At 39.0% G+C, this 18,270-nt stretch overlaps 1 protein-coding gene across 4 annotated transcripts in view; it reads right to left on the bottom strand.

Annotated features, from left to right (window-relative positions):
• The window catches only part of kiaa0232 (KIAA0232 ortholog), a 128,571-nt gene extending 111,502 nt beyond the window's left edge, over positions 1–17,069 (bottom strand). For 2 of the 4 annotated variants that reach the window (XM_073042668.1, XM_073042671.1), the window contains exon 1: positions 16,821–17,069. The gene's annotated coding sequence lies outside the window, so the exon portion shown is untranslated. Of the gene's footprint in view, positions 1–15,969; positions 16,109–16,820 lie in introns of those variants that run through there. The other 2 variants (XM_073042670.1, XM_073042669.1) reach the window with 2 other exon arrangements.
• Between the last annotated feature and the right edge of the window lie 1,201 nt (positions 17,070–18,270).

Here is an 18,270-nt window from a genome sequence, read left to right as displayed (position 1 = left end):
TCCCACTATCACTCCTCAAATTCCGCCAATCCCAAGATATTCATTCTATACATACATCAAGAGCATGAGGATAACCAGAGAGGGGGTAGGACCACTGAAGGATAAAGGGGGAACATTTACTTGGGTGTGAAGGGTCTGGTTGAGGTCCTTAATGAGTACATTACATCAGTATTTACCAAGGAGATGGGCGTGCAGGATAAGAAGATCCACGTCAAACTCATTAATATGCTAGGACATTTCGGGGTAAAGGCAGAGGTAGTGGTGGGTCTCTGAAGAGTATTAAGGTGGATGTCCCCATATACACTGAAGGGATATAATCCAGGTTATTGAGAAAATCATGAGATGAGATTTCTGGGACCATGACCAATATTTTTGTGTCTACTCTAGCCCCAGGCCAGCTCCCAGAGGACTGGCAAGTAATTAATGATGTTCCATTATTCAAGGCAGCAACCAGGGATAATCCTGGAAACCATAGACCAGTGAGTCTCATGCAAATTACTGGACAGAATCCTTAGAAATAGGATTTATGGGCATTTGGATGACCATGGCCCAATTTAGAGGCTTTGTGTGGGGTAAGTTGTGCCTTACTAATTTGAGTTTTTTGACAAGGTGATAAGGGAGATGGATGAAGGTAGAGCTGTGGATGTTGTCTACATATCTATATGGATTTTAGTAAGGTGTTTGACAAGGTCCCTTGTGGGAAGCTCATCCAAAAGATGAAGCATTGAGTCCATGGTGAATTGGCCAGTTGGATTTAGAACTGGTTTGCCCATGGAAGACAGAGGGTAGTGGTCAATGGGATTTATTCTAGTTGGAGGTCTATGATTAGCAATGTTCCACAGGGATCTGTACTGGGACCTCTTCTGTTGTGACGTCTATAAATGACTTGGATGAAAAATACAGCCGAACAGATCAGTTGCAACTATGGGTGGAGAATTGGCAGACAGAGTTGAACCCCTCCAAATGTGAAATGTCGCTGCTTGGTAGGTCAAATGTAAAGGGACAGTACACTGAAGGGCAAGACGATTAACAGTGTTGATGTGCAGAGAGATCTTGGGGTCCAAGTTCATTGCTTGCTCTAAATGGCTACACAGATTGATAAGGTAGTTAAGAAAGCATATGGCATGCTTGCCTTCAATAGTCAAGGCACTGAGTTCAAATCATTGTTCCACAGAAAGTGAATTGAAATAGACCTTTTGTGAAAAACGGTTTGCAAAACAGAGCACTTCTATGCCCTCTCTCTTATGTGCAACCCTGCCACTAACATCTACACTGCAACTCCATAACGTCCTATACAATTAGACTAATATCTTCAGATCAGATTCAGATTTATTTTTATCAAATGTACATTTAAAACAAACAGTGAAATGTACCATTTGCATTAACAACCAAGGATGTGTTAGGGCAGCCCACAATTGTAACCACACGTGCAATAATTATCAAAAGACTAAAGCTGCAAAACAAACAATTTTGACAAATACATATTTAAAATCACTCCTATTATAAAACCTGTACAAAACTTCAAAGCATTATGATTATTTCCTGCTCTGTGGGTAAACAAAAGGCTTTGTGGTCTCCATCACAGCCGCAAGTCTTTTGGAAATAGTACTCAGCTTTACTATTTACTTAAGTTCATCGTATTTACATCTAAAATTGGAATTCATGAAATAATTTAACAAATTTCCTACTATTTGTTATGAATCTGTATTTCAATTGATATCCCAAATTATAAAACTAACGTCATTTCATCATGAATAAATAAAGAATCATGATAAAATGATGTGAGTTTTATAATTTGGGATATCACTTGAAATACAGATTCCTAACAAATGGTAGGAAATTTGTTAAATTTCAGTACATCATTTTATCATGATTCTTTATTTATTCTAGCCAGCTGGTGGCATAGTGGCATCAGCGCTGGACTTTGGGGCGAAAGGTCCCAAGTTCAAATCCAGCCGCCTCCCATTAAGAGCTGGTGATCTCTTAAAAAAAACCTCACTCGGCAGAAGGCAATGGCAAACCACTGCTGTAACTTGCCTAGTACGCGATTTCCCAATACGTCAGAGCGGTATGGAAGGAAATCATCTGCTACCTGGAATAATATTTACAATATAATATTTATTCACTAATCTACTGTGAATTCTTTCTCGTTGTAATTTATGAGGATATTTAGACAATGTGATTTGTTTCACAATGATTATTTAAAGTTATTTGCTTTGCAGTGAGTGAATGATGCTCTGCAGCAATAGCATGATGCTCTTTTCACTGCAGTTTGCCATCTTTAACAGTAAATGCAAAATCTTATCATTCTGGCTTAAAATTAAAGACAGGCTACTAATGCAGTAGATTCTGGTAAATTGGGACAGATCAGAACCAGTACATTTTGGCCCAATGAAGGAGCTGCCCCAATTAGTCGAAGTTTCATATAGATTAAATAAAAGGAATAAAAAAGCCAAAATAGACTGAGTAACAAATTATGTAGTTAATTGAAATTAGAACATTCAGACTACTACCAATAGTACTACGGTATTATAAAACAGTATTAGTTCCTACTAGTTATCAAGAGGACTTCATTCAGTGTAAACAATTGAGCAAAACAAGTGCAGGCACCAAGTGCAATAATAGTATCATACAATTGTATCCTCCAAATCTTCATTTTCATTATAACTTTCAATATGACCGTTGACACCTTCAAATTATTCATAGTTCCTAACTTAAAGTAGTGAAATAGTTTCACTCCAGCCGTCTCCAGCATTACCATGCCCGAATGTTTGAAAGCACAGAGAGCAAAACAGATCTGTATTATCTTACTGTTTATTTCTCGCTATCAGTGACAAAAACCACTACTTTTTGAATACAAATACATGCAACTGATGCTATTTAAAAACTGTTTGCTCTAAGCACAGTGCGAGATCCAATGGCCACACAAGTGCTCATGATTGACACTCGATAAAAGCTGTTTGACAATGGTCTCCTACCCCAATTAAGCAGCTGAGTGTCCCAAATAATCAAAGGGAATCCAGCAATTTTCTATATTAGTTTTTGTTATTTAAGAGTTATCCCCCCCCAAAAAAAACCCAGCTGACCCATTTAACCGGAGTCTCCTTACTACACTAGTAACCTATGAACAGACCACATCGGCTGCATTACACAGGTGGTTGTTGTGCAATGTAGAAATATTCTTCAGGAAAATTTCAGACATACCATAAATATGCAACAAAGTCAGATTGCCAGCACCTGACCTCATTGTCCCTTGATCTTTTACTACACAATTTTTCATGAACTGTTATTTGATAGAACACAACATGTGCTTGACATCATAGCCCTAGTTACAGTATATGTATTGGACAGCAGTACACAGATAAGTTAAACACCAAGTGTGTCTGCCATGTTCTCAGTCCTGTGTTTCTTGAACTACAAGAACCACATGAAGCTTTAAATAAATGAACATTCTGTGACCAATACGTGCATTTTTAGATTAAGTTGGCAATCTCCAGAGTGTAGTGCAGTAAAGTAAAATTGCAACAAAGGCGAGTTCCCTTGAAATAATGCTGCATACTCTTTCCACCTACGATCCCTAAATGAGGACTGATTCATAGACCTCTGGTTTCTTTCTCCTGTAACCAATAATTAGGTCTTTGGTTTTGCTGTCAGAGTGAGAAGTTGTTGTGGTACAATTCAACCAGATTTTCAAAATCCCTCCTACAATTTGCACTTTTATTCCTTTTTAATGGTTTTTCCACCTGTTCACCACAACTTTATCCTACTGGAGGCATCTCCCCCTCCCCTACTTGTGCTGCAGCTTAATAAGCTTCTTCTCTCCTTCCCAATTCTGGTAAAGGGTCTTCAACTTGAAAATGTTAACTGTTTCTCTTCTCAGGATGACCTGCTGAGTATTTACAGTGTATCTTTTCTTTATTTTAGACTTCCAGCATCTGCAGTTTATTTTCAGTTACTTATTTTACCACCTGAATGACCAAAAGCTGAAACACGAGGATAGAGTCTAGCAAAACAGAACACGATCAAATCTGAACCAGAAGAACTGCAAAATGTATTGGGATGGCAAACCTTGTTGACTGTATAACCAAATTGTCGATAAGCTTCAAAAAAGCTTCTCTTGCAAGCCATTTGAGTAGAGATTATCACTGATTAATGAATTAGTAACAATAACTATGGACAAGGAAAAAATGTCCCTGCTCAATTACATGAATTATTGGTTTTACTATTAATAAATGCATGAGACAGATTGAAATAAATGAAGCATTAAAAAAGTTCAAATATTGCTACTAATAATCCTTTAAAAATACCACTGAACAATAGCATTATTTCTAAATAGTATTGCTTTTGTAACTATTTACTATCCACATTCTAATGTGTACAGCCAGTCTGCAAGTATTTTAAAAGGGATCATCCAATGTCACATGTTTTCACACCTATCTAGCTGGCGCCAAACCAGTGCGAAAGTTTCTTATGGAAACATCTCACTGTTCTCGGGTTGTAAAAATTCATTCACTGCTTCAGCTGGCAATAAAGATAATCATTATGCATATTATTAGGCATGTGATTTGAAGAATCAAAGAGTAGCACTGCTTGTGGCATGCCAACAAATTTTCTGCACGTGTTAACTTCCCACTTCCAATGCTTTTTAAAAAGTAAATACATAGGAATAACAATGAGAAAATTCAAAGAACTTTAACAACAATACAAATAACCTGCAATAAAATTTTACAAATTGTTTACAGTCGGCCCTCCTTATCTGCTCAGATTGGTTCAAGGACACCCCCCACCCCCCCTGCGGATACCAAAAAAAGCGGATGTTGAAGTCAGTGGACTTTAGGACCTGGGGGAGCTCCAGATATTATTTAACATGCTTCACTTCAGTGGACTTTAAGACCTGATGGAACTCGGGACCCGTCGTCTGCAGTGTTTCTGTTCTGGAAAATGATCGTGATTGAAAATAAAGTGGAAATAATAAAGCGATTTTTTTTCCCGATTCCCGATCCACGGTAACCTATGCACATCCTCCCATATACTTCAAATCATCTCTAGATTACTTATAATACCTAATACAACGTAAATGCTATGTAAATAGTTGTTATACTGTATTGTTTAGGGAATAATGACAAGAAAAAAAAGTCCGTACATGCTCAAACAACAAGTGCTGGAGAGAGAACTTCCGGGTTTTCCTGACCCGCGGTTGGTTGAATCCATACATGCAGAACCCGCAGATAAGGAGGGCCGGCTGTATACAAAGAATCAAACAGTGTGATCATTTTGATCTATTGCATCCTGGCAATAGTGATTTTAAGGTACAGAATAGCAGTATCCGGGTGATCACAAACAAGGTTTTATTTTATGCATAAACAAACAATGTGATCTCAAATAATGAAGCATTACATCACAGAAAAAAACTTGGATGAATATATTCCTTGTCATATCTTTCAAATCGACCAAAATACCTCACAGCAAGAACATATTTAAAGTCAGTCACAGATGATATGTAGGAAAATATGGTACCATTTTAGGTTTGTGGCTCCACAGGAAATAATGGGAAACATTAACAGAAAATGGTGTTTTATCGACAATGGCCGAAAAATATGTTTTAGCTAGGTAGGACTGTGGCAGAAATTCCTAATTTCAAACAGTGAAGTAGACTGTTTACACTACAAAGAGAAGACCGATATAGTTAATTTACATTTCATCACATACAATAAAACATTTCCTCAGTAATGTCAAAATATCATTTGCTAATTCAAAATCTACTACAGAAACAAGCAAAGTATTAACTTGGAGGGCAGAAAAATGACAGAAGTTGAACTAGTGCATTCAGTACACTAGGAAAAATAATTATGGGGTAAAAAGTCATAAAATTCTCCAAATTCAACACTCAAAACAATCTCGAGGATACCTACCTCTTGTAAACAATTATTTCTACCGCAATCATATGCATATTGAACCATTTGAGTATCCCTGCCAACATCAATTACATTGGCTTAAACTTCAACAAAAGTACAGAATACTTTGCTCGTAAGTATTTAAGAACCTTCCTTGATAAATCTATGCACTGTTAAAGTACAATGATTATATCCAAGACTGAGCCAAACTGACCCTACTTTGGTTAACTGACTCAACTTTCTTGTTCCTTCCTCACTCTGCATACAATCACACTTAGAATCCTTTAAGACCTGCCTGTTAGAGGATCTTCTCCTATTTCTCATCGAAATTTGCCTTGTGGCAATGTCATTTGAAAACAAGTTTCTAAATACGAACTGAGTGCAGTCAGTTCTTCCTTTGCATGAAATCCCTAATTCCACCTGGTTTTGTGTGCATTCTCTGGTTATTCCTCCCTTAAGAATCCTCAAGAAAATAAAAACTATCTTAAACTCTTTAATTTCTTCAACACAGATTCTGCAGATGCTGGAAACCAGAGCAACACACACAAAAATGCTGGAAGAACTCATCAACTATTTCTTCCTTTTGCTCAGTGCTAATTTATGCCTAATGACACAGATATGAAAAAAATTAGTTGTCATAAGAAAACTAAACCATTATCTTTTAATTTATTTTCTTTTATTTCACTATCTATTTATTCCAAATCAGAATCAGGTTTATTATCAATACCTATGTAGTAAATTTTCTTGCATTGTGCTACTGCAAATCAAGACATAAAAGTTACAAAGACAAATAAATTGTGCAAAAAAAAACAAATACTGAGGTGATAGACTATTCAGAACTCAGATGGCGGAGGAGGAAAAAGCTAATCAGAAGATCTTGTGTATGGTTCTTCAAGCTCCTTTACTTCCTCCCTGATGGTAGTAAAACAAAGAAGTTATGCCCTTTAATGATGGATGCCACCTTGAGGTGTCCTCAACAGCAGGGAGTGTTGCACTGTGATGAAACTCTGAGTCTACTCTCCAGCCTCTTGTGATCTTGCACACTAAAGCCTCCAGACCAGGCTGTGAATCAACCTGTCAGAATATTCTCCACCATAAATCTGAAGTTTTCAAGAGCCTTTGATGATATACCAAAGCTCCTGAAACTCCTAATAAAGCCACCTCCATGCCTTCTTTGAAAATTGCACTGGGTCCAGGTTTTTGCTTGTGCAAGAGCTAATTCTTGCCATGATGAACTTCTCAAAGCATTTATCACAGTGGATGCAAGTGCTACTGGTAGATAGTCATCGAGGCTGCTGACCCTACTGTGGGTACTGGCATGATTGATGCCTTTTTAAAGTTGGTGGGAACGTCTGACTGAGAGGTCTAAGATGTCCTTGAACACTAGTCAGATGATCAATCGGCTTGATCAAATAAAAATTCCACTTCAGCTAATGCTTTATTTGAACCAGCCCTTCATTCTTTTGGAACTCAAATTAAAGTTATGTTCTTTCTTCAGCAATTTACGAACTAGTACAGATGTGGGGGAGGGCAATTATTTAACTCAATGTTGACCTTCACACCTTTTCAAGCAACTTGTTCATATTACAAAAGCACGTTACAAAAGCTGCTTTAACTACATAAAAAGGAACAGATCAGTGAGGGCAAAAATGGGTCCCGTGCAGATGGAGAAAGAAGTGATAACAGGGAATAGGTAAATGTCAGAAGAATCAAAGAAATACTTTGTGCCCATCTTTGTGGAATATACTTCAAATGCCTTGCTTTCACTGTTTGCATAATGTTTTCTCTATTTCTTTGAGGATTCTGTACGCTATTCACAACTTTCTTGCTCTCTTTTCATTGAATCACCACCAAATCTGGATATTATACACTCAGCTTCTTCATCCAAGTCATCAAAAGAGATTGTAAATAAGCAAGGTCCCAGCATTGACTGTACTGGCAGCCCACAAAATAAAAATGTCAGGCTACACTCTATATTTTCTGCTTTCCCTGTTCCTGGAAGATGGATATTCATGGTCTTCCAAACAAACTGTGACTATTCCATAATCCAGGGAATATTGCAAGATCTCAACCAACAAATCCATCATCTCTTCTGCCACTCGTTTAAGAAACTTCGATTCAGATTGCAAGAAATTAGGAATATATTGTCCTTGAGTCCTCCTGGTCTACATAGTGTATCATCTGATATACCCATTATCAGCCCTCAATCCCCTGCAGTTTGCTTACCAGCAGCACATTGGAGTCAATGATGCTTTCATCTATCTGTTGAACACAGCCCACTCCGATTTGGACAAGCAGAGCAGCACTGACTGTGAGGATTATGTTTTTTGATATCTCAAATGCCTTCAATACCATACAGTCCTCATTGCTGGAGGAAAGCTCCATTCAATACAGATTGGTGCTTCCATTGTATCCTGAATAATGGACTACCTGACTGGCAGACCAGTTTGTGTGGCTTCAGAGTTGCAGGGCAGACACTGCCAAAAGTAGCACTGGGGCCTCACAGGGGAATGTAGTGGTTCCCTTCCTGTTTACCTCGGACTTGAGATACAACACTGAGTCATGTCCTCTGCAGAAATTCTCTGATGACTCTGCAATAGTTGGGCATATAAAAGGAGGACTGGAGGATAAATATAGGGTCTCCTTGATGGAGGACTTTGGCAAATGGTGCAAGTTGAATCATCTGCAGCTCAACATCAGTCAGACAAAGGAGATGGTGATGGACTTGAGGAAGAGTAAGGAAAACAACTGCACTGCTCCCTGTTACTTTTGATGTCGAGGACGTGGATGTGGTAAGGACCTACATGTACCTAGATGACAGACGAGTGGAGAACGAACACAGAGGTTGTGTACACGACAGGCCAGAGTCTCCTCTACTCCCTGAAGAGATTGAGGCCCCACAGAGTACGCAGACCTCTCCATCATATGTTCTAACAGTCTACTGTCGCCAGTATAAAATTCTATATGGTGGTGTGAGGAAGGAATGGCATCTACACAGGTAATGCCAACAGACTCAATAAACTGATTGGAAAGGCTGGCTCTGTTATAGAAGTCAAACTCCACGCACTGGAGGCTGTGGTAGAACAAAGGATCTTACGGAAATCTTGGCAATTCTGAACAATGTTTCTCACCCTCTGTGTGCTATCTTGGCTGACACACACAGCAGCACTTAACACAGACCAACAACTGCGCTGCTCCAAAGAGCACCATGAGGTCATTCTTACCCTCGGCCATTAGGCTCTATAATGAGTCAACCTATAGCCAGGGAAATAATGATTCCCCCCCACCCATCAGACTGTTTGAGGTAACTTACTTTTTCTTTCTTAATTCTCTTCTAATATTTGTATATCTGTGCACTTCTAATGCTATTGTGACACTAATTTCCTTTGGGATCAATAAAGTACCTATCTCTAGATTAAGTAGTTGTTTTAAATTCTTTCCTTATTTTTGCCCCTGAAATATCTTGCTATTCTTGTGAAGCTAAATATATTTGCTCGAAGTCTCTCTAACATTTGATTTATAATACCGTAGATTCCGGACTACAAAGCGCACCTGATTAAAAGCCGCTGGCTCTAATTTTAGAAATAAAATCTATTTTATAAATGTACAGGCCGCACCGGATTTTAGGCCGCACCGAATTTCCGACGGAACGGATTTTCGGCGCACTGGATTTCCGGCGGACCGGATTTTCGGCGCACTGGATTTCCGGCGGACCGGATTTTCGGCCGCTTGTAATATGAGATATTTACACAGAAAGATATTACACGTGTTGGGCTTCAAATTCTGCCCTGTGTTCGTTTTGGAAGAGAGACAACCAACACCGGATTACAGTGCAGCGTGGCTTTATTGCAGAACGCGTTTTGCCTTCCCCTTACATTCTGCTCTTATTTATACTCCTTTTTCCCCCAAACCAAACCCTCGCTACACATATTTGGTAAGGCTAAACTTTGTTATACCTACCGGTATTTGGTAACATCGGACACTTGTGTCCTTATTGGCCCGATACCATTCACACACGAGTTTTACTGTTTTTTTGTTTACTGAATCGCTAGCAGTTTCGGTGCAGCGGAATCCTCAGTTTCGCTCCCTCCCTCCCTTGTACTGCTGTCTAATATCACGTGAGCCATTCCTGACCTGAAGCGGCAGTCCCAAATTAAATCTCCACCGTCTCACCATCGATTCATGTATGCCAAGATTACGCGCAGCAGCTCGATTTCCTTGTTCAACCGCCAGATTGATTGCCTTTAACTTAAAAGCTGCATCATACGCTTTTCTTCGAGTGTTTTCCATGTTGATGAGGGTGAGTACAAATGGCTGATTTACAATAATTTGTGAAGTGCGCTTGATTTATCGTACAATTTCATTGGACCTCTGTGAACTACTCATCAATTTTATTGGTCTACTGTTACGAGGCAAAATGTTTTGGCGGCATGGGAAAAAACCTTATATTAGCCGCACCTTATTATAAGCCGCTATGTTCAATGCTGTTCAAAGCATGGGAAAAAAGTAGCGGCTTATAATCCGACATCTACGGTAATCAGTTCTCCAGTCTGAACTTCTTAGGAACTTCATTACTTTTTCCTGTTAACAAACTTCCAAATTTCATAATTTATTCTTTCCCTGCACTGCTTTTTAAAAGTTATTTTCCCAATCTTCTGGATGATCACTGGTTATCACAACATTGCACACTTTTCAATTTGATAGCACTTATAATTGCCTTGCTTATCGAAGTTTAGATTATTTTTCTAGGAATTATTCTAGGAATATATTCTAGGAATAATGATTCATAGTGGAATCTCATTTGGATAGGGTGGTGAAGAAAGCTTTTGGTATGCTGATCTTTATAAATCAGAGCATTGAGTATAGGAGTTGGGATGTAATGTTAAAATTGTACAAGGCATTGGTGAGGCCAAATTTGGAGTATTGTGTACAGTTCTGGTCACCAAATTATAGAAAAGATGTCAACAAAATAGAGAGAGTACAGAGAAGGCTTACTAGAATGTTACCTGGGTTTCAGTACCTAAGTTACAGAGAAAGGTTGAACAAGTTAGGTCTGTATTCTTTGGAGTGTAGAAGGTTGAGGGGGGACTTGATAGAGGCATTTAAAATTATGAGGGGGATAGATAGAGTTGACGTGGATAGGCTTTTTCCATTGAGAGTAGGGGAGATTCAAACAAGAGGACATGAGTTGAGAGTTAAGGGGCAAAAGTTTAGGGGTAACACGAGGGGGAACTTCTTTACTAAGAGAGTGGTAGCTGTGTGGAACGAGCTTCCAGTAGAAGTGGTAGAGACAGGTTCGGTATTGTCATTTAAAGTAAAATCGGATAGGTATATGGACAGGAAAGGAATGGAGGGTTATGGGCTGAGTGCAGGTCAGTGGGACTAGGTGAGAGTAAGAGTTCGGCACGGACTAGAAGGGCTGAGATGGCCTGTTTCCGTGCTGTAATTGTTATATGGTTATTTTTCAATGGAGTCCTTATTTTTGAATGGACTATTTGTTCATTTTGATAAAACTTAATTTTCAACCACTGTATCTATAATATCTTCGTATTAATTTATGTTGATTTCTGCTTAAGATGCCATTTTATGTGCAGAACAAGATATGACCATTATAGGGTCCATTAGGATTTTGTGTATGATAAATAAACCAACTTTGGAGCTATAGTAAGAAATTCATATTGTTTGAACATGAAACTTAAATGGCTGTCAAACTAGGGAATAATGACTGGCAGAGAAAGAGAAGAATAAACACACATAGGACAAACATGTCAAAATGATAAGCAAAATGTTAATTGCAGAGATATTGCTGCAAACCGACTAAATAGTTGAGAGCATGAAAGTGCAAGACAGTAGAAATTTTACCTTGGGATACAATGATCAAGTCAAATTTCTAAGTACACTGATGTATACAGTACACAACCTTGAAATTTGTCTTCTTGCTGACAGCTACAAAACAAACACTTTAGAAATCATTTAAAGAAACCCCAAGAATATCAGACATGCAAAATAAAAGAACAAATTAAGCAAACAGCAAAAAGTGAATAAATAACACGCAAAACATTAAACATTTAACCATGGGAGTTCCCAAAAGTGAATACACAGCCACAAGCCACCGAGGCAAGTAAAGCCAATACAGGAGCCAACACCCACAGCCACCAAGTCAGTCAGTTCAGCACTATGTCAATGGCTTCAGACCACAGTCACAGATCGTTGATGCGTTTTAATGAAATTGTGCAAATAATAAAGCACGCTCAACATCAAGGACATTAAACATCATCCTCAACAGAAAATGAGTCCTCAGCCACAAGCAGCTGTGGTGATCAAACCTTGCAACATGGGACCCAAGACTCATGCACTTTCTGCTGCAGCAGCAAGAGGTAGATCAGTCAAACCCAGGCAAACAGCACTGAACACCCATTAATTTTCCACTCTCATCCTCGTCGATTTTAATCTGGCTTGCCGATTTAATTGGTGCAGAGCCGAACACAGGTTCATATTCCATCATTATAGCCAGAAGCGCCAGATTGTATTTTTGGGCTGACTGAACAATCTTAAATGGAGGAATAAAAGGAAACCAAGGAATTGGGAGGATTAAGGTTACTAAAAGGAGGATTAATTTGCTCTTTCAGGTAATTGAGACCAGGAATCTGGAGAAATTATTCGAGAATAGCAAGAATAAAAGTAGGAATCTTTCAGAAGTCATAGAGGCAATGAATATAAAAGAGAGCAGATTAAATGCATTAAAATCCAAGTTTCTGAAGATGGGAAATCATGGGCTGCAAGATCTGATAATGAATATCTCAGAACAAAATAAGCCCAGGACAGAAGATGGGAAAAACTAGGGTGGTATGCAATCTGAAGTCCAAAATGGGAAGGGCTGAAAGATGAGTGGTACTCTAAAAGGTGAGAGGGATGTTTGTTTCAAATTACCAAACTAACAGAAGTTATAGTCAGCTGCAGATGTTATAGTAAGAGGTAAGATACCACTACCTGAGAACCAAGTTTCAATGACGCCCGAACATTACTGCAACCATGCTGACAATGTATCTTAATTCCATGCTGACAATGTATCTTAATTTTAAGATGATTCCCCAAACAACTTTAGTAAACATTATAAACACTTCTGTATAATAATTACATATTTAAAATATGTATAATATGTACAAATCTTCACTAAACTACATGTCAAGCATCTATTGGTTTTGTTTTACTTTTATGCTTGAAATACTCTCCGAAGGCAAGTATTCCTTTGTTTCAGTCCCAATGAAAGGTAATCAACCTGAAAAGTTAACTGCTTATCTCTCTATATATGCTGCCTAATCTGCAGAGTATAATTTGAGAATTTTCAGTTTTGTCACAATTCCAGCATCTGCAGTTTCTTGCTTTCTGTTCCTTTTCATGCATTGTTTCAGTCTATATTTCAGTAGTTATGTAATTTATAATTCTCATTCTTATGTTTCTTAATTACTTTTCTTAATATTCTAGAACTAAAGAAGTTTCTTCCTCCGAACCGAATACATTCAGTCTTTAAAGCCTCAGCACACTAACATAATTTTCTGCTTTTCATTGCTTTGAAGTTAATTTTTTTTTTAAAACTGAGCTTTATCTTATCAAACACAATTGAAAAGCAGATCCAAGAAACAAATTTGTTGTCGATGGGCACGAATTCTGAGATAGCACATGTAAAGTGTATTCCTGGTTTGATATTCTAAGTTAAAGAATCTGAAAAGTGTTAAGTTATAAGAATCTCTCCACCATACCTGTTACTTTAGTTTTATAAAACATTCTATTAAACAAGTTATAAACTATAATTATTTCCTCTAATAGCTCATTCCAGCAACATTGTTTAAGTCAAACTGAAACAAAAATGATGTTTCCTAGATTCAATAAAAATAGAACTATAAACTTATTGCAGTTCCCTATTTACAAAGATTTGCAATTATATGTAGCTCATTTGTTCTGAAACACAGCATACATGAAATACATGGAACTTGATATATTTTAATAAAGAGATTATCCATGAAGATTCACCTCTGACTAGCCATCAAACAAATATTTCCATACAACCTCTGCTAAGTCTTCTTCACATAGAAATAATTGTGTTCCTTAAAAGTCAAAACAAAGTGCAAATAATTATTTTCATTTGGCCTACTTTGTAACTTCTACCATTAACCCAAGTGTTAAGATTCAAGTATGTTCAAAAAAATAGCAAGATCATCTTGGATTCATTTATTGTTCCAAAAGAAACTGAATAGATAAATATATTGGTATGTACCAGCAAAATAAACTTGTAACACATTAGCTTAGCTTACGTCAAATACAGTGTATGAAAATATATATCTAAATGAAAACCATTAATGTTCCTTTAATAAATTATCCAAAAAATTCATGCAGATAGTTCCAAGACAAGCTCCGCAACATTGCTGGCAACTCCCACATATTTCCCATCAACTGCAGTGCTGATGACAAAATGACGCTGTACACACAAATGTGCTTTGGGCAACTGAACACCACAAATAAAACCTGCAAAACCCAAATTAAAACAAATCTGCTGATAAAATTCTACCCTATAGTTAAACTTCTGGTCCACTACTGCAATGCTTCAACCACTTATGAATGTCAGCCCTTAATCTGTGGTTTTATCTTTAATATATAAGCTTTTTTTCCAGTAACAGCTTGAAATTTATTCCAGCAAGCCCAGGCGAATGAAACCATAGGCAAAATCATCCTGGCAAGATCAGGTGTAACATTTCATATACGGGGTTGTTTATAAGTGCAAGAAAATTCTGCCAATCGACTTCATACACCTATATTCAAACACAGCATCCTTCCCAAGTAGCTGTTATCAGTCCTCTACCAGTTCAGTGCTCTCTATCGGAAATAATTATTCTAGAGTATATTGATTTTAAAAGAGACGAGTTTACACATCGAAACAGATGTCACCACCATACTTCGCAAACGTAGTTGCAATTTAGCCACAAGCCTTCAGTCACTAAAGAGCGAGTGGTTTTGCATAGTTTCTGTAATTCCGCCAACCACGCCCCGATCCCGGTACGTTCAATGGCAAAGCATGTAAAAGATAGAACTATCATCCATTTAATATTCTTACAAATGGCGCATATAACTAGAACTAACATGTACGATCGATTTTTTTTCCACTCAACATTAAAATGTTATTGACACTTAGATTTTTGGTTACCATTCATCTTCCACACGACTACGATTTTTATATTTTAAAAAAATCAAAGTTAAATGAAGGTTGGCCTGAACGATCTAATTTCGTATAAACCCCTACATCGCAAATTGATTCAGAAGTTAAACCTAAATGTTTCATTTAAGAGTTATGTTATAACAGTAAAATTAATCGGACGACGATTGCAGTGCAGAATTAGCATGCAGCATGATCTACATTAAATAAGATTTATGGAGGCTTAAAATAAAATAATATGACTACGGCTGTAGCCCGAGTCACAAGGTTGCATCCTATACCTGAAAACGCTAGGTTAGGATGAATCATTTTAAAGCTGGGGTATCAAAATAATGCCCCCGTATTTAATTGAAATAAATGATAACGGGATCATTCTTAATACAGTACTGATTAAAAGCCTCAAGTCTGAAATCTAAACTATTGTTTAGGATAACAAAATCTCACTCTTCTCAGAATGACAACCAACTTTGCATCAGGTGGACCCAAAACCAAAATCTTACTCCGATTCGACATACCTTTCTTACTCAATCGCAAAAGGGGGTAGAGAAATTCAAGTTTTCTCATCTTTAGTTTTAATTTGGGTTACACGGATAAATTTGGCGGCCAAGTGGCAGAGCAATTATAAAGTGAGAGAAGTAATACGGACAGAAAAATAATTATCGTAACCAAAACATAATAATGTTTGAATCAAAAAGTCACACAAAGCAGTTTACTAAATACCGTTCAAAATCCAAGAGATCGTTGGAAATGCGCAGAAATGAATGCACCAAAAAGCATGCAACCCGTTTTTGAACTTGACCTTTAGCTCAACTTATACGACAAACTATAAAAGAGGCTATTTCGAAGAATTATTCATGCAGTTCTTACACGAGCATTCACAGAAGGCGGGAGAGCTAGTACAATCGATTCAATATTTACATGGAATGAGGTGAACGATTGAAATCGATCTGATTCCTCTTGCCCCCCACCATTCCCCGCCTCTCGCTTCTCCCTGTGACCACTCCACCTAACCTGACCAGAAGGCAGCGCCTACTCCTTCACCATTGGATGAAACCCGCCAGCAACGCCCTGACGCAGCAGGTCAGAGTTCCAGCCCACTTTCCCACTTGCCAACGTCCCCGTCAATCATTTACGTCACAATAGTTAAGGCGGACATCAAGTCAGGTTGCCGTGAATTCGGAGGCTCAGAGGTTTAAGGACAAACTAGCGGGGGGAGGGTGGAAGAGAGGGAGGGAGATGATGAAATATATGCACTTGCCCTTATTCCAAACCAAATCACTTATTGACAATCTAAAAGAGAAGGCGCTTGCGTTCATAAATGATGCCCGTTTGGAAAAGGGGGAGGGGGAATTAAATCAAACGCTGCGGAGCTGTCACTCTGAATAAGACGATGGTTGTTTTTTGAATTTTAAACTGTTCCCCATTCTGACGCAGCTCGAGGGCGCCGGCTGACATTTAAAAAACACGCACACACACACACACACACACCCGGCGCTTTGTACAAGCCGGCTACTAGCTAGCATTCACACACACCAGCCAGGGCCCCCGCCCCCTCTTTCTGCTCCTCGTTCCCCATTGCTTAAAACGGCGGCAAGCGTGTCACCACGAAAGACGCACAACAGATGAGCCGGTAAAAAGCGCCGCTCCCGGGATCTCAGCGATCACCGAGCAAGGGTCGCGTCAATTTGTTCAGCTTCCCCACAGTTGATGTGACTTGCCTGGTTTTCCCCCGCAGCTGCAGGAGGAGGAGGAGGCGCGGCCCTGGTCGCTCTGTCCGGCGCTGGCAGCACGATCGCCCTCCCTGTCTCGCTAGCGTGCGCCCAGGATCCGATTAACGTCCCCCAAGCCGCAGCCGCACAGCGCGAGGGCCCCGTCGCCAAGGGAAGCACGTAGTCAGGCGACAGACCGCAGCACGCCGTCCCCGAAACGCGATCACTCCGCCACCGCGTCACCCTCCCACCTCGCGCGCACGAGTACACGCCGAGGCCTGGAGGGCACGAGCAATGTAGGTCGCTCGCGTCGCGCCACGCCTCCCTCCGCCGGCCCAGCGAGGGCGAAGACAGGTGCGAGCACCGGCTGAGCCAAGAAACGACTACCGGGGCCGGGAGTCAATTATAAATCTACCAAAATATTCCATTAAATGCGCAAGTTATTGGCTTATGAAATATATTTGCATCCTCACTGATTATAATTCCTATATTAGAAAAGTAATCATATATGAGAAGTACTTCATCGATCTTTAAAAGTGACCATAAAGGTGCTACACAAATGCATATGTTTCTAATTGATTTAAAGTATTTAGATAGGGCAGGCTCTCTTAAAAATCCTCCTAGGGTAAGCAAATATAACATCCTTAACAACTCGTGGGCTATGACTGCTGAAAATAGAGTATGAGCACCCGGACGAGGAATGAAATTGTTAATTCTTGTTCATGGAAACATACGAAGGTCGGGCATGAATATTGCAGAGAGCGTACAACATCCCCCCCACCCCCAAATAAAACCATTGAAGAGCCTTTGGCGCTGTCAGCCACCTCACAACTGGGATGGAAGCAAATCACCCAAAACTGTAAAAAGTTGCTAAAGAAGACTACTTAAATGGAATTTATTTGGCTGTCTGTAACTATGGAACAGGTATTTGCGAATTGTATGTATAAATATGGTATCTGTTTCCACAATACAATGACAAGAAATATTCAGTTATATCAGATCATAAGTACACGCAAATACCTCAAAGCACATTCCATACTTTTAGGAATAATGACTTTAAGCTTTCATAACTGATAAGGGTGAGTTAAACTGGTCTATTACACTGTTGACTATTTAAGAATAGTTTGTTATCTGAGTTACAGAGTGAGTGGTGCAAGTCAGTATGCACGGTGTCTTACCTTTCGTTGTAAAGTTCTGTCCCGGTATGATATGATTTTCTTGTGCCAAATGGATACCGCAGCCGGTAGTTATAGGGCGAGAGCCGCTGTGGCTCTAACTACGAATTCACGTGCTCAATGCCATTTGACCAGGGTCTGATTTTTTTTTTAACTTTTCGTGACTTCTGGGAAATGAAAGTTGTAAAGCTGTAAACTGTTATCTCACAGAAGGGGCAAACTCTACATTCCAAAGCTGACAGCAGTTTACTGCGTGGGTTAATTGGGTCATTGTCTTGTGCATC

This window comes from Hemitrygon akajei, chromosome 4 (genome assembly GCF_048418815.1).
Source record: "Hemitrygon akajei chromosome 4, sHemAka1.3, whole genome shotgun sequence".
Taxonomy (NCBI): Eukaryota; Metazoa; Chordata; class Chondrichthyes; order Myliobatiformes; family Dasyatidae; genus Hemitrygon; species Hemitrygon akajei.
Note: the sequence above shows the minus strand (reverse complement) of the source record. Positions and strands in the feature narration are given on the sequence as shown.